Source organism: Mustela nigripes, chromosome 2, assembly GCF_022355385.1.
Source record: "Mustela nigripes isolate SB6536 chromosome 2, MUSNIG.SB6536, whole genome shotgun sequence".
In the NCBI taxonomy this organism is placed as follows: domain Eukaryota; kingdom Metazoa; phylum Chordata; class Mammalia; order Carnivora; family Mustelidae; genus Mustela; species Mustela nigripes.
The window spans coordinates 86,291,789-86,312,154 of NC_081558.1; the positions used below are offsets into that span (position 1 = coordinate 86,291,789).

Here is a 20,366-nt window from a genome sequence, read left to right on the forward strand (position 1 = left end):
TGGCCATCAGCTTTGGGCGAGAACTAGTCCTTGACCCCTTGGTGCTTGGACACAGAGGATGAAACGCCTGTGCTCCCTGACCTCATGTCCTCATACCTAGAAGGCAGACCCGGGAGGAGGGAGGAGGCAGCAGGGCGGAAGGGCAGCAGACACCATGTGGCCTGGCTGTCAGGGAGGTCCCTCGTGCCAAGACAGAAAGGATGGATAAGGGTCCCCTGGTGATGGGGCTGCACAGGAAAGGTTGGGGAGACCTCCAAACAGAGGGAGCAGCATGTGTGAGGGCCTGGTGCAAGAGCAACTGAGGGAAATCAAAAGATCAGAGAAGCTTTGGGGGAAGTAAGGGAGTGCAAGGGTTGGGGGTAGGGGCCAGGATTCTGCTGTAAATGCCAGGGGGTGGGGGGAGTGGTTTGCTGTTCAGAAGAGTGAAATAATAGTTTGTTTCTTTAAACACCCAGTGACTCCTTTGTTGTTGGTTCTCTTCCTGTCTGCCTGCCTTCAACGTTGATTGAGTGTTCAGGCTCAACAAGGCCTTAGAAATAACCCCCTGCCCTGTGTATGGTTGGGGACTAAGACCAGGAGACTGGGTCAACATTCCTGATCATTTTACTGGGATAATGGAGACTCTTTCTGCTCTAGTGGAATTCAGATAATTACTTAAGAAATGGGGGTGGTGGTGGTGTTGGAGAGTAGGGAAGGAAAAAATGAAACAAGATGGGATCGGGAGGGAGACAAACCATAAGAGAATAAGAGAGTCTTAATCTCACAACCCCCCACCCAGGGTTGCTGGCGGGAGGGGAGTATGGAGTGGGTGGTTGGGTTATGGACATTGGGGAGGGTATGTGCTATGGTGAGTGCTGTGAAGTGTGTAAGCCTGATGATTCACAGACCTGTACCTCTGGGGCTAATAATACATTATATGCTAATAAAAATAATTAATTAAAAAAAAGAAATGGGCGGCAAGGCATTTTTTTGTTCACACATGCATAAGCCGGACAATACAAGTGTTTGTATAAGTCACGTAGATGTCTACATAAAAAGGGCCCTCTTTTCTGGTGATGCAGATAAAATGCTCTAGTAGTGATATATATATCTAGTAGTGATATATTAAAGGTGGAACTTGCCCCATGATCTGAGTACTGGGGAATAAATCATTTTAGAAATAGGCTTGTAATCAAGAGTGGGATGCTTGGAATATTTAAGGGGTAGGTGGGTAAGGGGGGCACCCGAGACTTTGTCCATACTATCAAGTGTGCTCTTGTAAAAACATATGATTTGAGGGCTGCCTGGGTGATTCAGTCAGAGAGCAGCCAACTCTTGATTTCAGCTCAGGTCATGATATCATGCATCATGAGATTGAGCCCTGTGTTGGCTCCTTGCTCTGCGGAGAGACTGCTTGGGATTCTCTCCCTCTATCCCTCCCCCTGCACCTGCGTGTTCTTGCTCTCTGTCTCATGAATAAATGAATAAATCTTAAAAAAAAAAAAAAAACTAACAAAAACCCACATGACTTGGTGTTTTTGTCTTAAACAAACCAGATCACTGGCATGACTGTCCCATTACACTGTGCCTGTATCAGGTCTTAAGGAGAAAGCAGCCTGATTAGTGGGCACCCAGATACTGGTGTGTGTAGTGTTTATAGTGCAGGTAGACATTTGTGTGTGTGTGTGTGTGTGTGTGTGAGAGAGAGAGAGAGAGAGAGAGAGAACACACATGTGTGCACATCAGTATCTAATAGTTCATTTGATTAGCTCATTCTGTGCTTCTGTAAGAATTATGTTTTTAACACTTTGAAAATTAGATACTTTAAAAAGCCCATTGGTGACATACTGCTCCTGCAGTGCCCCTGGTTTTCCAAAAACAAGCATTGGGTCCAGGCAGACTAGACAACTTGCACACTAGGAGATTTCTAACCCACAGTTGGTCTTCTTCTGTGTATCCCAGCATCTCTCCTCTCAGTCCCTTTAAATAAAGGGTTGGTTCGTGGTCATGGTCAGCAGGCACAGGTAAGGTTTCCTGCCGATGGCTCAGGGTTGTTGAGATTGTCCCGCCATTTGTCCCTTCCTGTCCAGTGTGGCTGAGGGCCGGACCTTGGAAGGATCCAGCCACTGGGTCTGGGCCTCCTTCTTTCTGCTCCTCTTTGTTATTGGACAAGATTTCTCGAGAAGGCACCACTTCTGTGTGCAAAGAGCAGAGGGGAACCAAATATCCCTCTGTAAGATCAACAGCCTATTCCAGCTGATGGCAGAATTTACACATGTGTAAATTTTTCTGTCATCACACAGGTAGAAGACCCTGGGAGCTCCCTGGGAAAAAAAATACTAAAAACCACTTGTGTCTTTTCAGTAAATATTTAATGAATATCCTGGTCCCTATTTGTATAGAGAGAGAGTGGTGACACTTGTTAATTGCCATTCACTTAGGCCAGGATGAAGCTGAGCCACTGGCGGCTACAGCTTACAGTCATTACTTTTTATCTGGGTCATTATTTTGTGTGAAATAATGGCTCCTGTTCCTATGACAAGCAGATCCATCTTACGATGAGATGGTAATTAACTCATTTTGTCATTGTACCATCACACAGGATAAGCTCATATTCTCTGCATATTAGAATTAAATTCAAAGTGATTAGATTTTTTTTTTTCTTAAGAACAAGGGCCCGCTATTATTTTTCCACCGAATGTTTCAAATTAGCAGAACTTTTGGATAGAGAACATGGATGGCAGGAGGGAAAGGCAATTTCATTATTTTCCACAATTAGGAAAAATAAAATCATCTGTATCTGTGTCATGTAAAATTAGCCGAAGGTGCGGTAATTTTCAGGCCCTCTCCATCATGATTTTCTGCAGAGGGCGAAGGGAATTATATAAAGATGACTCTGTTCCTTTCAGTGCGGTCTGATGATTTCTCTGCACACTTTAGCTGCTCAAATTAAATCTGGGCTACCGCTTTTTGTTTTTCCCCTCTTGTTTCCTGCTGTGCTCCATCCAACCAGCCCTTTCTGTAAATTATTTATTATGGATGACAAAACATTTAAAAGGCAGATTTATGGGCAGACTCAGAGAGACTGTATGTTCCAAGTCCTGGAACCGAATGCTCCAGGGACAAAGAGTCTCAAGGCTCATGGAGAGCCGAGGGGCTGTCTTTGCTCCTATGAGACAAAGATTTGGTCACCAGGTACTTCCGGAGCCTGTCTCATGTGGCTGGTGGATTTGTGGGGCCTCTTGGAATTTCCTGTTCTTCACAGTTCCCAAGGAGATTGTAAAGAGACAGAATGATGTCATACAAAGGGCTTACATGTTCATCTTCGAATTCCTTTATGTTCTTTGGAGCTTCTTGGGAAAGTGCTCAAATGTTTGGAAAACCCTTTGAAGATCTCAGAGTTGCACACATTTTCTGGTTTGTGTTTCAACTAATTCTGGTCAAGGGGCCTGACTGGTAGTGGTGTCTCCCTTCTAGACAGGAGGAAAGAGCTCTGAGAGGAGGAGGGCTTTGCCCAGGGGCTGGGACTATTCAAGGATCAGCCCAGGGAAGGTCTTTCTACGGGTCAGCCAGCAGTGGACGGCAGTGGGACTCAGTTGGAGCAGGAAGGTTCTGTGGGGAAGGTTTTAGAGAGGTGTCGTATACAGTGAGGGCCCTGAAAAGCGAGGGGTGAGGCCAACTATATTGTTCTTGGTAAAGATAAGAGTGTGGAATGAGAGCTCAAGGCTGAGAGTCAGGTTCTGTTGGGCTGCAGTTTGAGACGAACAAAGGGAAGAGGAAGCCTGTTCTGGGCAGTGTTCTTTTGATGACTTGAAACAGCGCCCTACTCAAGGCAGCTCAGGAGGGCTACATCGGGGTTTACTATAAAGATGGAGGAGCTGGCTGGAGCCCCTGCAGCAGAATACAGGGGAGGGGGAGAGGGAAAAGGAGGACTGACAAGGGGGCAGGGAGGAGGGGGAGGAGAAAAGGGAAGGAAAAGATTGGGTTCTCTGGCTGTATTATATGCTGCTGACCCATATTTATGTATCTATAGGTTTATGTGAATTTTAAATGGAATTTCACTGCACCGAGGGAATTTCTGTGTGTGCCAGACACTATAGTCTTAACCCCCATCTCATCCCCTCTGAAGGCTTAGCCCCATTTTATAGGTGGAGAAACTGAGGCACAGAAAAGCTATGCAGTTGGCCCAGTTACAACTCTGAAAGGTAGAACTAAGGTCTGAAGCCAGCCTGTGTGAGCCAGAGGCCACGTTTGTGACCGTTGGGCCATGTTGTCTCTTCTGTGTGGTGCTCAGGGACTGAGGAGGGCTGTCCCAGTTGGAGGAGAGACCGAATGGGAGGCGGACAGGTGTAACTGGGTCCAGTACATGGAGACAGATTTAGAGCCTGGGTCTCTAGGCCTTGCTGCCCATCAGAGAGAGCCACACTCCAGCCATTGTCCAGGTGAGATGTCAGGGTCTTTGCCCTCAAGCTCTCAGCTCTGGGCTCTGCCCCTTAGGTTCACACCCCTTTATGATGGAGCGGGGAGCACTGACCCACACGATCATCTTAGAACTAGGTCTGTCTAACACTGGATCCCAGAAACATTGGAATGTAGGCAGTTGAGGGGAGATGAGGCTGACCCCTGCCTTGTCCTGTGGGGGCCAACTCATGGTCAGAAACTCAGTGGCTTGGTTTAAACTAGATGGTTGTCCTTTCAAAAACCAAATGGTGCTGCTTAAGTCTTGGCTGTAAGAAAAGAACTTGACAGATCTTTAAAATCTAAGCAGCTTCTTTTAATGAAATAGAATATCCTAAATCCTCAGGATCACGAAACTTTGCCTGTAGTATAAAGCAAATGACTCATCATTTGCTTTCTGTCTGATTGTTGAGCGTTAGGGCCTCGTTTCTACAAGTGTGGTGCAGAGAGTTTAATTTTAATTAGTGCAAGGCAGGAGAAATACATGTGAAACGCTTCCCTTACATCCCTACACCCCCACCTACCCCCAAGCCAAGCAAATTGTGCCATTTTAAAAAGGTGAATCTGTCAGGAGCGGGGGAGGAGTGAAGGCAGAATGGCATGTAAATGATCATGTCCTCAGAGTGGAAGACAGAACTGGGGGGCGGGCGGGGAAGAGGCTGGGGTGACAAGTGAGGCATTGCTGGAGGAGAGGGCTATCCTGTTTGCTTTAGTCTCCAGAACTTAATAAACATTTGTCAAGGGAATGCACAAATTAAAAGAGAAATTCAGAGGAAGAATCATTAAGATTGTTTCATAGAAGGGGAGGGAGGACCCTAAAATGACACTCGGGTGACTGAAGTGTGAGGTAGGGTCACTTGTGAGGATGGGGAACACACAGCATGAGGAACCAGAAAGGTAACGAGGTTGGTGATGGACTTGTTAGGACTGAAGAACTGGTAGTACACTCAGAGAACATTCTAGAAGACAGTTGTGGTTGCTGGGCTGGACTTCAGGAGGACTCTAGGAATGGAGCTGGTGTCATATGAGGTGCAGTCACAGAGGCCCACAGGATCAGTAGGCAGTGGCAGGTGATGACAGAGGGAAGGAGGTTCAGGTGGTCATCTGGGTGGCACAGGCCCATCTCAGAGGGGTAGCCACCACTCAGCATCGACTCACTGTTGCCTAGTGGAAATACCAAGCCAGCTGTATTTTGGTTGGCTAAACTTGCTCTACAGCAACTTTAGAGAAGTTGATAATGTTTTTATTTTCTTACTATGAAGTCCCTGGGTTTTTCACCATAAGCTAATCAAAAAGTTTAGAACTGTAAGAGCTAGGTCAGTGTTTCTCAAATTATCTGTGGTGAAGGGCTAGTTTCTTTGTTTCTTTGATTTGTTTTTTGTTTTGTTTTGTTTTGTTTTCCAGTCCGTTGAGAAGTGATACTTTAGAAAATACAATTAAAATATGGTGGCAGTGTTGAAGAGCCAGAAGAGAGTCTACATGCTCACTCTGACTTCATGCACCTATCTGGTCATGGATTGTTAACAGAAAGTTGGTGGAGCAGCAGTGAGCTGAGAACCACACGTTGAATAGCCACTGGTTGAGGTGGCAAAGACTTGGATGGAGTCATGACCTAAGAACAATTATGCTTGCAGAGGGGAGAGAGGAGAGCATTATGGCTAGAGTACTGGGGAGGACCCAGAGAAGGAGAAAAAGAAAGAACTTCTCTGAAGTAAGGGGAAAAAAGGAAGAACATGATGTCACAGAATCTGGGGTAAGAGAATAGTACAAAAGCAGGAACGAGGTCGAGTCAGCAGCCACTGGTTGGATGACCCACTGGGTTTGGCCACCAGAAGCTATTGGTTAATCTTGCGAGAGCAGTTTTTAAGAGTAAAGAAGGCCTCCCTCCATGGGTTTAAGAGCCTATGAGTTTGGAAAGAGAGAAAGGAAGTGGTGGCTCAGGATACAGGTGGAGGAAGTTTTGTTTGCTGTCAGTGGGAGCTAAAAGCTACCAGTAGAGAGGAGAAAGTTAAAGTCAGAGGTGAGTTAAAGGTGGAGGCAGGCCCAGGTTGGGTCAGCCCAGAGACTGGGCATCAGGGGCTGATGGGACTGGATGCCCAGTCCTCAGGCTTGGGGAGGTGGTAGGTGGACCCTCATAGGCTTAGATGCTCAGAGTGGAGGGAAAATGTTAAGTCCTGCTGCCTGGAGGCCTCTGTTTTCTTATCAAGTGCCTTTCCTGTCCCAGCCCCTCTTGATCCTCTGTCCCCTTGCTATTTTCTTTGACTTGAGACCTTCCTGTTCTGTCCAGGAAACTTAGCTGAAGTTAATCTGAGCCTGAGGGGAGGGAGGGAGCTGTATGTTTGTCTAGATCACTCCCCAAAAAACAAGACAAATTCTTCGTCTTCATTGGCTCTCTCTGCATGAATCCAAGATCTGGCAGCAGTGGGCCAAAATGCATTCTTGCTTTTTTGAACAGATCATTGAGGACCCCTATGTGGGGGCATCCAGGGATTTCTTAGTGAGCCAGTGCAGGTAATGTCCCTAAGTCACATGAAGTTTACAGTGTAGCTGAGGACACAGACATGGAACAGGTCTCCTGATGGAGGCATAATCACAAATGGTTAATGCTCCAGAGCAGAACATGGTGAGAGACACTGACCCAGGCTACAATCTTCTTTGTACAAAGAAGTGGTGTTTGCACTGCAATCTAAGGGGTAAACAGGGAGAGTCGGGGCTAGTGGTTAGGGAATAGCTTGGACAGAGGCCACAAGGTGGGACAGAGCACGTTTGGTGCAAGGAACGGGAAGGAGGCCATTGTGATTTGACCGCAGAAAGAAGGGTAAGTGCTTGCTCACTGAGGCTTGGGAGGTAGCTAGGACTCACCTCTGGGCTCAGGATTTGGGTCTTACCCCAAATGCAATGGAAGTCACTGGAGGGTTTTAAGGAGGAGCTAAAGAATGATACCAGATAGATACTTTGGGAAGAGATGTGAGGACTAGATTGGAGGCAGGAGTAGGTGGAGTTAGGACACTGTTGGAGTATCTCTGTGTAGACGATTGGAGATTGTAGCTTCGCTTACAGTTGGAGTGGAGGTGTGGAGAGGAGGTTTGACTTGAGAACTAGGGAGCCAAGGAACTCAGCAAGGTAAGAGAATAGTACAAATTGGATTGGGTCACAGGGTGTGGCGGAGAGGAGCAGATTTGGCCTGAGCAACTGAATGGACAGGAGCCTTTGCTGAGATTAGGAAGACTATGGACCAGGGCCTTATTTCTCCAGTGCAGGAGCTCACGGCAGCCATCTGGGCTGGAGACACCAGCTGGAAAATGCTAATTGAAACTTGATCATGGATGAAATCACTGAGGAAGGAAGGATGCTGAGCCCTGAGGAATTCCAGCACTGAGTGCCATGCAGAGAAAAGAGGCAGAAATGAAGTCACTAAGAGGTCTGAGGGAAACTGGAACAGAGAGGGCAGTGGAGGTTGACAGTATCTCAGCAAGGGAGGGTTGTCAACCCTGTTCGTGTATCAAGACTACAAATCAGAAAGGTGATGTGGCCATGAGGTCATTGGCCACCTCTGTGGAACGTGGTTTGGTGGCTTTTCCCTTTCCAGCACGCAAGGCCTGTTCCAAAATATCTTTAGGTTATGCTCAAAAGGCCTTTCACAAGGCCTGTTCCAAAATATCTTTAGGTTATGCTCTAAAACCACTGTCCTTTACCCTATAGAACTCGTGTGTGTTCCTGTGTTCTTCCTGGTTCTGAGGTTTCTAGTCTTGTGAAGTGGGTTGGGTTTTTTTTTTTTCACTTTTAAATTTAAGATGTTCTTCCTTTCCATGGGCTTGCTGAATTATCTTCATTGTTCTCCTTAATGTAATTTTTTATTAAGTAACTGAATTTTAACACCCGACAAGGGGATTAGAACTTGCCCATGTGTGAAGCATTGCAATTATATGTAATTTTTAGCTTTTGCAACACATAGTGCATGAAATAATAATAATAAGCACACTTGTAGGTTAAAACGGAAACAGAATTAACTGGGGATTCCTAAAATGGCAGTTAGATGTGTCTAGAGCAGAAAGCAGCCTGTTCTTGGCTGTGTGGGCAGCCTGTGGTTGTCAGGCCTGCATTTCTTTGTGGTCTTTGCAGAGAAATTGCCCTAAAACCGAGGAATCAGATAACATTCTAGGGGCTAGTGGAGCAGACAAAAGACTAGAGGGAAAAGAGAAAATATGTCAAGAGAGGTGGCTAATAGGCGCCAATGAATGTTTTATTCTAGGGAGAAATTCAGCCTGGGTGGATGGCTTCCCCCCTCCTGGGTTGCATTTGGCCCAGTGGGAGGCTGATATCTTTTCCATCCCCACTTGTGGGGAGAAGGCTGTTGATGCCAGGGCGCATACAACTTTCTCTAGTTTTAAGAGTTTTAAGGAGGAGCCGGATGCTTGGTTGGCTGTAGGCAAGCCTGTGAGGTCCTGAACCTGAGGAAGATGTGTGCTTCTCCAGGACACAGCTGTGGCCCCACTTGAGATGTACCTCGCTCTCACAGCTATTGAAGTCGGCATCAGAAGGAGTCTGACTGAGCTAGGATGGCCACCACGTTCTAGTTCCCAGTGCCTCCAAACTCTGCTTATAGCAGACCCTGATTTTCCTTTGGGGCCGATGGTAAAACCTAAAGGAGCTATAGATCTGGAGTTCCTTCCTCTTAAGCCAGTGCCTCTTGAAAATGTGCCTTTCCTGCAGTGCTCCTCAGCAAAAAGGGTGCTGTAGTCCACGTGTTTGGAGAATACACATGTTGTAAATCCTCTTGGAAAGGGTCATGATGCTCCTCAAAAGAGTTAAGGTTCTGAAAAGGTCTTCAGTAAGAAACCTGCTTATTTACCTCACCTGGGCATTTCTCAGGTATAATTTAAGAACTTTCCCCTTGCTTCTCCTCTTTCCCAGACACCTATTTCTGTCCCCACCAGGGACAATCACGGGTGGTTAGCAGCAGAGGGGTCAGTCTTCTCTCTTTTTACAGTGGGATCCTAGCGTCTCCCAGCTGCACACAATGGCCATCGTTCACAAGCATGAAAGACTTTATTGCACTTTCTCTGTTCTACTAAAACAGGTTTTTATGCCCAGACAGACACTTGGTGGTTCCTAACCCTCCCCCAAACCTCTAATGAAGGGAAAATCTGGAGCAGAGCAATTTAAAACTCCCTCCTCTCTTTTGTCACTCTAGAAAGACATGTGCTCAGCGCCTCTGTCATTCTTCTTGCTTTTTAATAACACACATAGCAATCTTCTAACACATAGTCAGCAAAAACTAGGTCATTGGATTTGTTGACCGCTGTGGAATCATAGATAGCGTTTGCCCAGCTGTCTGGGTCCGTGCGTGCTTATCTGACCACGGGCCTTTAAAAGAAGCACTGGTTTCTTGGGCACGTTTCCCCTTTTCTTCTTTCTCTCCCTCTCCCCACCCTGCACTCCACCATAGTTGTTAATCAGATCTTCAAATATATTGGTTTTTCCAGCCTTGATTTCTCATTCTTTTATCTCTCCCCTGTAGTTGCTAATCAAAAGTGGCATTTTATTCCTTGGCAGTGCTCTCCAATAGAAATATAATTTCAGCCACCCATGTAATTTAAAATTTTCTGGTAGACATGTTAAAAAGGTAAAAACAAGGGTGGAATTAATTTTAGTATTATGTTTTATTTGGCTATGTTTAGTACTATGCTTTATTTAGTACTATGTTATATATATATATGTATATATATATATATATATATATACATATATATATATATATATAACATAACCAGAATACGATGTTTCCAACCTGTAATGAGATATTTTATATATATTTTTTTTCAAACGAAATCTTTGAAATCTGGTATATATTTTACACTTGTATCACATCTCAACTTGGATGTTACCTTTCCAACAGTTAAAGTGAAATATCGTACAAAATAAGGTTTTAACACCCGACGAGGGGATTCGAACTTGCCCTTGTGTTTAACAGAAAAAGAATTATTTTCTACTGCTTCATTTTTAAAATTTAAGTTGAAGTTAATTAAAATTCAATAACGTGAAAAATTCAGCTCCTTCATTGCTTTGCCCACATTATAAGTCCTTGATAGCCACTTATGGCTAGTGGTTGTTATCATGGACAGCATAGTTCTGTGGGGTTCATTTATTTTAAGCAGTTTCAGTTCTCGGTGTTTTCTAGTTGACACACAAAAAAAATTGTGGTTGAGGCTTCTTGGCCACAAGAAGCAAGGAACAGTATCAGTACGTAGTGTATATTGGATAAGAGAGGAAAACTTTCCCCATGGAAAGATCCAGAACACAGTTTGGAGCAACTTTAGAGCCTTTTAGGAATATATTTGAAATAATTAAATTTTTGTTTATAATATTAAGTATTAATTTAGTTGTGCCTGCCCTTTTTTAGACACATAAAATATAGCCATTTGGAAATAATACTTTTCTCCCCATGTTTACATTTCATGAAACATTTTTATTCCTACTCTTTTAATGCTTCTTTGCCTTCAGCGTCTTTATCATCACCAGAGTGACTTTTTGGGGCATCTAAAATAAGGTTTCAAGCTCATCATATTTACTTTCATCCAAGTTGTTTGGAATCCAGCACTTTAAAGATTCATGAGTGATGCCATCACTAGAAGCTCTAAGTAAAAAAAAATACTCATTCGTTTAATGCTAGGATAGTTGTTGGGTTTTTTTCTTATCCAGCTCAGTGGTGAATGAGAAATCTCCATAATGTAACCCCTTACTCTGCATTGCCCTTTTAGAAAACTCTTTCTATTAAAGATAAGGTAAATACAGGAGGATGCATCAATCATAAGTGTACAGCTCAGTGAGGTGCACAAAATGAATGCACCTGGGTAACCAGCAACTAAGTCAAGAAATGGAATAGCCCAAAGCCCTCTTCTGGCCATTCCCATCACTTCCCTCCACCTCCTCCCCAGAGACAGCCTGTGTAATTTCTAACACCAAAGGTTAGCTTCGCCTGGCTTTGAACTTTATACAAGTGGAATCTCTTGTAAATGGCCTTTTTTGCTCAACAGTCAACACTCTGTGAGTCCCTTCAGGGTCCTGGTAGTTTGCTCAATTGTGTATAGAATTTGTACACTGCTTTTTTAAATGCCGTCTTTGAGAAACATGCATGCTGCAGCCCCAAAAAAGGTTGTTTCATGCCACAGGAATTATTTTAAATTTTTGTTAGATGCGTTTCCCTCCTAAAAAATTAAGTCCATCAGATGACTTTAATTAAGTTCTCAAACCAGTTTTGATTAACGTGTTTTTCCTAGTAAGCATTTTGTTGTTCAAAATAAAGTGGCAGAGAGCCCTTGTATTGTGAGAGACTATAAAAAGTCTTGCAGTGTGTGAAGTAATGCATTCCCTCTTTCTTGAGAAATAACACTTATGGGGTAAAACCCAGGGTGTAGCCAGGAGATCCGCGTGGGACTGGGTATGGGGCTGTGTATCTCCCCTTTCAGCTTACAGCGGGGGGCTTGCGGGGGGGGGGGTCATCATATCACCATTAGTGAATGAATGCTATTTTAACTCTTGTCAGGAGAGATCATTTGTATGGACTTTCCTCCCCCAAAATATCTGCTTGGCTGGCTGCTTCACTTCCTTCAGATCTCTGCTCAAGTTCACTTCTCAGTGAGCCCACCCACCCTGCCCACCATTTTTTTTTTTAAAAAGAGCACCTAATGCCTCACCACTCCCCAGCCTCCTGATTCCCTCTACTCTTCTCTCTCGATCTCTCTCCCCTATAGCTCTTTTTGCCTCCCAGAGCTATTTTACTCTCTTCACTTGGTTATCATGTTTATTGTTTCTTGTCTCTTGTTTCCATGCCAAGAAGAGTGTAGGTCGTACGGCAGATGTGCAGGGAATATTTATGGAATGAAAGAGCGAGAGCTGGTGGGTTTCCAAGGCTTGAGCAGTATCAGAATTGTGTAGACAGATGCTTTCAGAGGTAATGCAGTGATGATAAAGGAGACAGACATTCATACATTTTTCTTTTTCCCTGTAACTTGCAGTAACTTTTCCCAGTGTTCAGGGTGTTCGAAACCTGTTGAGTATAACCCTTTCTGGAAGTGACTTGTGAAGGTCCTCCTGTCACTCGTTTCTACTCCACACTTCTCAGCAGACACGTTTACAAATATGGAAATTACTGTTATCACCAGGAAAGTTTCCAAAGTGACATGCATGCATCTATCTCTCTATCTATCTTTCTTTATGAGATGGAACATGTTTTGAGTGCTAATTATGCACCGTCAGTGAACACATGTCGGGTTCGCAGCACAGGTTGAACTTCCCCGTCTGCGTTGTTCAGAGGTGGCGAACATCCCCACTCAGTGAGACCTCCTGTCTGCCAGATTTGTGTGGGATCCAGCACAGACAATGAATGTGGGAATCGGGAGCGGCCCCACGGCATGCGGAGGGTGGGGTGTCTCCTCTGAGAAGTGGAGTTTATCCTGCCAAGCAGTTCGGCTGCCTCTTGTATCTTCACCCGAAACTGGAAGGTTTCACTTGGATTGCTTGAGATTATGTGGAATCTTTCTGAGGGTTTTTGAGAACCAGTGTGACAGGATTACCGCCCCGTAAGGTTTTCCCCTTTACTGCCTTGGGGGAGAATTCCCACTCAGAGAGCAGGTCATGCCGGGATCAGTCCGTGGTTTTGAACAGGCTTGTAGGGAAAGGTGGGGGAAAGCATTTGGACACAGAGTATTCATTTACTGAAACTGACTTGCCTCCTCAAGGAGAACTCTGGAATTTTAAAAGTCCAATTCCAGAATTTTCTTCTGATTCCAGTAAGGGAAACTTGTGACTTAAGCAAGGCACAACACTTTTGAATTCTTTGTTTCTTCCCTGTAAAATGAGGCTTTTGCACATTGATAATCTCTAATATTCTGTGATTCTGTGGTCAGTCTAGCCTCATCAAAGAGGTTTATTTGACTAATATATTATGGTTTATGATGGTGGCATGCTGGATTTGAACACCAGACAGGCTCATTTTAGTATTCCCTGTGCTCTCCATCCAGTAAATCAATGTTTGCTGAGTGATAACTGTTTTTGTCTTTCCCCTTAACTAACAACTGTGACGGGAGTTTAATATAAGGGTTTAATATAAGATTTTTATATTGTAAGTATATATAATATAATATATATTATAAAATATTATAAGTACTTATAATATAATTATATTATAAGGGCTTAATTTAAGAGTTTAATATAAGATTTTTGCACATTTCTTTCTTTTTTTTAAGGTTAGAAGTCGGCGTTGCAGTCTGAGTGAGACTCCAATTGAAAAAAGCATGTTGTGAGGAAAATCAAAACTTTAAATGATACACTTGTTGGATCACTTCTGACCTAAGTGCTTACAGGACTAAAAACTAAGATATATTATCATGATGTGGGTGGTGCTGTGATCTGTAAAAGGAACACAAGGATATGTATGTTTGGACAAAAGATCCAAGTATTCTAATAACCAGTTATTATACATTTAGCCTAAGGAGTCAGAGAAAATGGATCAAACCAAAGTTTCCCATCTAACTCATTACTTCCCAATCTACATCTTCATTCTGTTAGCCTTACAGAAATATTCCTGCATATTGGAAAGGTAGCTGGAGAGGATTGGTAGTAGGCACGTAATTAGATGCGATATTAGGGATGTTATTGTTTGGGGTAGTAGCAGTATTATTGGTGAGGGTGATAGGAATGGTATATTGGTAGGAGTAGTGGGGAATCTTATTTTTTTCCCCAGTTTTATTGTGATATGTGACAGATAACACTGTGTAAATTTAAAGTGTACATGATGATTGTGTATACCTACATATTGTGAAGTCATTGCTACATTAAGGTTAATTAACATATCCATAGTTACCTTTTTTTTATGGTGCAAGCATTAACCTCTAGTCTTTTACCAAATTTCCATTATGCAGTGTGTACGGTATTGTTAACAATAGTCATCACGGTGGACATTACATTCCCAGAACATATTAATCTTATAACTGTAAATTTATACCCTTTGACCCCCCAGCTCCCTGTTTCTCTCTGTTTCTGTGAGTTTGCCTTTTTTAGATTTCACGGATAAGTTCTATCCTACAGTATTTGTCGTCTCCTGCCTGACTTATTTCACTTAGCATCACGCCCTCCAGGTCCACCCATGTTGTTGCAAATGGTAGGATTTCAATCTTGTTAATGGTTGTTTATCGTTTACATATACCACGTTTTCTTTAAAGGAGGTTGTTATTGGCAGCAGAGATGGGGATGTTATCGGTGGAGGAAGTACGGGTGTTATTGGTGGGGTGATAAGGATATTATGGAGCAGAAGACAAAGAAGGTTTTATAAAGAAAGCATCTTCAGAGAGGAAAAGGTTGGCGTATGGAGGACACAGGGAGTAGAAGTCAAAAGAAAATACCTGAAAAGATGGAAAAGCCTTAAAAGAAAATGTTTAAATACATTCCTGGCAGAAATAAGGTTAGCTTCTGATGGAACTCTTTATCATTCAGTTGGTGTAGAAACTTCATTTCAGTGACTTCCCGTTTTGAATGAGAGACGCAGCTGCTCCTCTGACTACCTTCTGAGACCCTCCCCAGAGGGCAATGGAAGATTCTCTTTAGGACACCTGAAGAATAACACGGACGAATTTTTTTCCCTGAGCCTCATGCTTAGCAGAGGTCTTCACAACCCCTCCTGACTCTGACGGTGCCTGGGAATGTGGGCATTATTCTGTGTCATTCTTGAATAGTAAAATATCATCATTAATTCCCATTCTGCACCTTTGTAACTTGTGATAAACAAGAACCGAGCTCATGCTTGTCTACAGGTTTGCGCAGCCGATTAATAATGGAAGGCACGCTGCAGGGGCAGTGCTCACCTCTGAGTACCCGCTCATCCCAGCAGTTTGAATGCATCATTACAAACTGTGACGCTAATTACAAACTCTTCTTACCTTTCGATGCGAGCGTATCCCTCAAGGCCCACTTCTTGGAAGTATTCATGTTATCTTTTTTTACGTTTCTGCATATTTGAGAGCGCTGCTAGCTGCATCCGTTATAAAGGACGTGGGTTTGACTTGAAATGGCTATAGTCTGGTATCTTCCCAGGGGTATGAGTTAGTGAGGACTGCTGTATTTTAAGAGGAGGTCTATTGCCATGTAATGAACTATCCTGTCTTGCTCACAAATCTACAACTTGCGCAGCATTTGTCAGAGATAATTAATCTTTGTTCCACGTGGCATAACCTGGGGCAGCTTCACGTGGCTGGGGGACCCATCTTCAAGATGACGTCCTCACATGGCTGACAAGTTGTTGCTTGCTATAGGCCTCTCCAAGGCTCTTGGGATTCCTCAAAACATGATGGCTAGGTCCTAAGAACAAGCATCCCAGGAGGACAAGGTGGACGTTCATCGAACTTTTATGACAAGGCCTCACCTTACTTTGCCTTACTCATTGGTCAAAACCATCACAGAAGCCCATACTGGTTCAAGTAGAAGGACATAGACTCTGCTTTTTAGTTAGGGAGCAGCACAGTTCTAGCAAACCTTTTGGAACGTGAAATCCTGTTGTGGCCATCTTTGGAACATACAATCCGCCACTACATGAATTTGAACATGCTGTGTTCATTTACAGTTCATTCTACGGGGAGAGAACTTTGAGACCATGCTAGGGCAAATATGGAATACATAAAAATAAAAAGGAAAGCAAGAAGTAGAATTTGAGTATTTAATATAAGGGTTATTGGACATTGAAAATAATCTTTAAGTGTAATTCTCAATGGTTGTGAATGCAAAGCCCTCCCCCCAAAATAAATCCTGTTTGTTACTCAAAGAGATCACATATCTTCATGAGATCTGAAACTCCCTAAAATCATTTCCATCTTCCAGAAGAACTGTCCGGGGTTCTCCAGGGCATTTACAAAGGAACAATAAAACATTCATTTCTTTAGCACATTGTAATGAAAACCATCCCCAAGTACTTAGTTTAACTGCTTTGTTTACCATGGCGGTTTCAAATGCCATTAGGACCGTGTTATATTTTTGTTGGTCTGAAGTCATGGGAATAGAAAAGGTTGTTTTGTTTTGTTTTGTTTTGTTTTTTTAAAAAACCAAGAGGTAAAACTAAGATAGCACTGATCCAACCACACCATCTCAACATTTTGTTCAAGTGCCTTTCATCAATGTTTTGGAGGCCTATGTAAATCAGGGACTGGCTGGGGGGATGGGAGGGAATCGCAAATACTGGATGTTAAAGCAGTGTGGTGTGAAAGGAAACATCTGCTCTTGGTTAAAGTTCTTTAAACTTACGTTCTTTTGCCTCAATCATTTAACTGTGGTGCTGAGATTTGAGTTCCATGAAGACTCTAAAACTGGTTTTCCAGAACATTCTTAGGAGTCTTAATAAGCCCTTAAGTTTCTTTGCCCCAAGCCTGTAATCCCAGGGTCACCGGTATCACCAAAGTATAAAACTCAGGTTGTCAACCTCAGCAGCTCCGGGATTCTGAATTCTAGCTGCTTTGTTCCATTTTGTTTTTTAAGGAAATACATAGTCTCATGTTAGGTAGTTCCTTTAAGAAAGAAGGCTCTAAGGAATGCCCAGTTATGAGGCATTTTTTATCTTGATAAGAAGTACTGATATGAACAAATTGTTTATTGCTGTATATTTTCTTTTTCCTGAGGGAAAGATTGACCTGGTTTGTTAAGAGATGGACTAGAAACTCAAGGGACTACAAATTATTTTAACAGTTGGCTTTCTTAAGATTTACCCCTGGACCTGCAACCCCTTAATTTTTCTAGGTTTCAGGATTTTTTTTTTCACTGTTAAAATGAGGTGAGTGGCAAATGATGTGCAAATTTTCAAAATCTCTATTGAATGTTATTTGCAAAACATTATTGGTCCCAGATGGATCATTCCTGAAATTGTAGAGTCATAGACGTTCCACTTAGAAGTAACCTCAGATGCTGCAAATTTCATCTGTTTCCTATTCTTCCCTTTAATAGATATTTATTGAGGACTTACAAGGTACCAACAACTGTTTCAGATGCTGGAGACATTGTAGGGAACAAAATAGACGACGTTCTTGTCGTCACAGAATTCTCATTCAACTGGGAAAGATAAAAGTTAATAAGGAAACAGGTGGAAGAAAGTGATAGGACGAAAATTAAGGAAAGAGATATATTGAAGTGTGACCAGGTGACACTTTTTAGACTGGGGTTTCAGGGAGGGCCATCAATGGGAAGAGAGGACCCTGGTAGCAAGGCAAAACTGGTCATGGGGGGTTTGGGTGGAACAGTCTCCCAAACAGAGGGATCTGCTTAGACCCCAAAGGGGACGAACTTTGAATGATAAAAGAACAAAGCCTCTTAAAAGTGGAGGGGCATGAACAAGGTGTTGGGGAGGCCCTCCAGGAGGAGGACAGGAGCACTGGCTAGGGGTGGATAGAGGGATTGCTGGTCAGCACACGGTCTACTCATGGTCTAGATGGAAGACCTCCAGCCAGCCTTGTGACCCAGGGTGGGATGGGACGGATTCGACATGTTGGGAGGGCCCAGGCGGAGAAAGCCAAGGATGTAACAGCAGGAGAGTGATGGAAGAAGCGGACCCACATGTTGGGCGGGGAAGGATGAGAGAGAGCAGTCATGGGAGTCTTTTTTAAAGCAGCCTTCTGGGCCTTCACTGCTGGTCATGTTTAACTAGGTGGCCATATGCCTCAGCCTCCTTAGTTCCAACTCGTCCCTGTCATCACAGCATTATTCCTAATAATTCCACCTTTTTCAAACATGTCCATGTTTGGGTGATGGCCAGTAGTTTAGCACATCAGAGTCCTTTGGTGTCTGGCCTTTTAGTCGGCAGACTGCTGTCTGTACTTCCGGTTTCCCAGCTATCTGTCATTCACATCCTTTCCAGGCAAGCGTAGTTCTTGTGAGCTTTCTCACAACCTCTGCAGTGATTCCCAGGGCCTCAGCTACTCTTTTTGCCTTCCGTCTGCTTGCTTCCGTTACTGTCACCCCCCCACCTCAATCCATACCACATCCTGTGGATGGTTCAATCTTCCTCGCGAGAAACCTGATTGTGTCACTGCTGCTCAGACACCGTGATGGCACCTCATTGTCTACAGAGTAAAAAGTCCAGTCTCTAAACTTGACCATCTTCATAATCAAGCCCAGCTATTTCGTAATATGAGTTAGAGTATAGGCGATAAGACAGACAATATAATGCTGAACAGTATAGGTAGGAATATGGAATCTGAAACCAGACTGCCTAGGTTTGAGTCCTACCTGCCATTTACGGGCTGTGTGCTCTTGGTCAAGCTTTGCAACCTCTCTGTGCCTCCTTTCATCAGTTTTCTGATCTGTAACATGGGGATGAAAAAGAAACTCTATTGTTATTATAAGGATTAAGTGAGTTAACCCTTATCTGGCCCTTAAAATAGTGTGCAGCACACAATGAGCACTCAATAAATGTAAGCTTTTATGATTATGGATTTTCTGTGCAGGCATACTGAGGATTTCCTCTCCTCTACATAACTTATGGCACTTTCTTATCTCTCACGTTGCTAACCTTTGTTCCAACAATCCAGCTAGATGACTTCCATGGGAGCCCTCTAGTTCTGCCCTGGCCAGAGCTGATTGGTCCAGAAGTGGACACCTCATCTGAACTGGGCCAATCAGAGCCCTTCTCTGGGATCTTTTGCCATGTGTAACCAGGAAGTTTGGGCATTCTATCTCCAGTAGCTAGGCTTATATAAGCAGAAAACTCAGAAGTTGGCAATGATCCTATATCTTGCCACATGGAGAAAATTTGTCCTAAATAAGAAAGAAGAGTGATGCTAACAAATAAAAGGAGAGACAAAACTTGGAGAGAAAGTTTCCTGACTGTGCTGAAGACACTGGTTTCAGGTGTTCCTAAGGTCCAGCTCTGGCCCTTCCCTACTGTCCACTTGGCTGCTATGTGAGATACCACTGAGTCATTCCTTGCTTATCGGCCTTTCCTCGTTTACCTCCCTTTTGCATCTTTGATTTAGACTTTTGACAGGTTTGGAGTTCTCCAGTGGGTTGGTTTTCAGGGGCACCAATAACTAATTGAAGCTCTTTGAGGAATAAGAATTAAACAGCACACCCTATCCATTCTACTTATTTATAACTCCCATAACTACACTTTTAATAAATTATGAAATTATAGGCACACTCTAAATGAAAGAACTAAGTCAATTAATGCAGATAATGAGGACCAATAAAGCTCCTTTTGTCGGAAATGCCTGCCCTGAAGAGAGCTACCAAAGGACGGATCCATTCTCTACTGCCACCAGGATCCTGGCCTCTACCTCTTCCTTTTGTTTTCAAGGGAGTTTGCAGCTTTCCAAGTTCTTCCAGCATTTTCTGAGCTTCCTACCAAATCACCCCTAATAGTAGAGGAGAATAAAGCACTACGTCTTCCCCCTAACCCCAGCCCTGCCAGGGACAAGGGTAAGTGGTGGCCCTTCAAATTGAGCAACAGACAGTTGGAGAAGGATTGAACAGTTAATTCTTCAGAGTCTCTAAGTTACCCCTTGAGCTGGATCAAATTATGATGAAGTGCAGGGACGCCTGCTTGACTCATTATCATGTCCCCTGCTCCTACTTCCTAGCACACAGTAAGGTGTTGAGGTATGGAATGAATGAATGGGTTTTATTAAATCCATTTGGTAAATGAGGGAACTGAGGTTCAGATTGAGCCACTGGCTTAAACAGTCACATCACTAGTGAGTGGCAGAGTTGCCAAAGCTGTAGGTCTCAGACTCCCTGTCCAGGACTCGTTCTGAGACCTCCCAGTCATTAAGGGAGAAAACCGCAATACCAGCAGGTTTGTATGATAATGGTGCTAAACTCCCAACAGTGCTTAGTAAAGGTTTCAATTCCTAAAGCTAAATGTTAACACGTAAGAATACCAAGGGCATCTTCAGACT

At 43.5% G+C, this 20,366-nt stretch overlaps 1 protein-coding gene across 2 annotated transcripts in view; it reads left to right on the plus strand.

The window, feature by feature from the left end:
• Positions 1 to 20,366, plus strand: part of RFTN1 (raftlin, lipid raft linker 1) — a 193,053-nt gene that overhangs the window by 105,313 nt on the left and 67,374 nt on the right. The window lies entirely within an intron of this gene.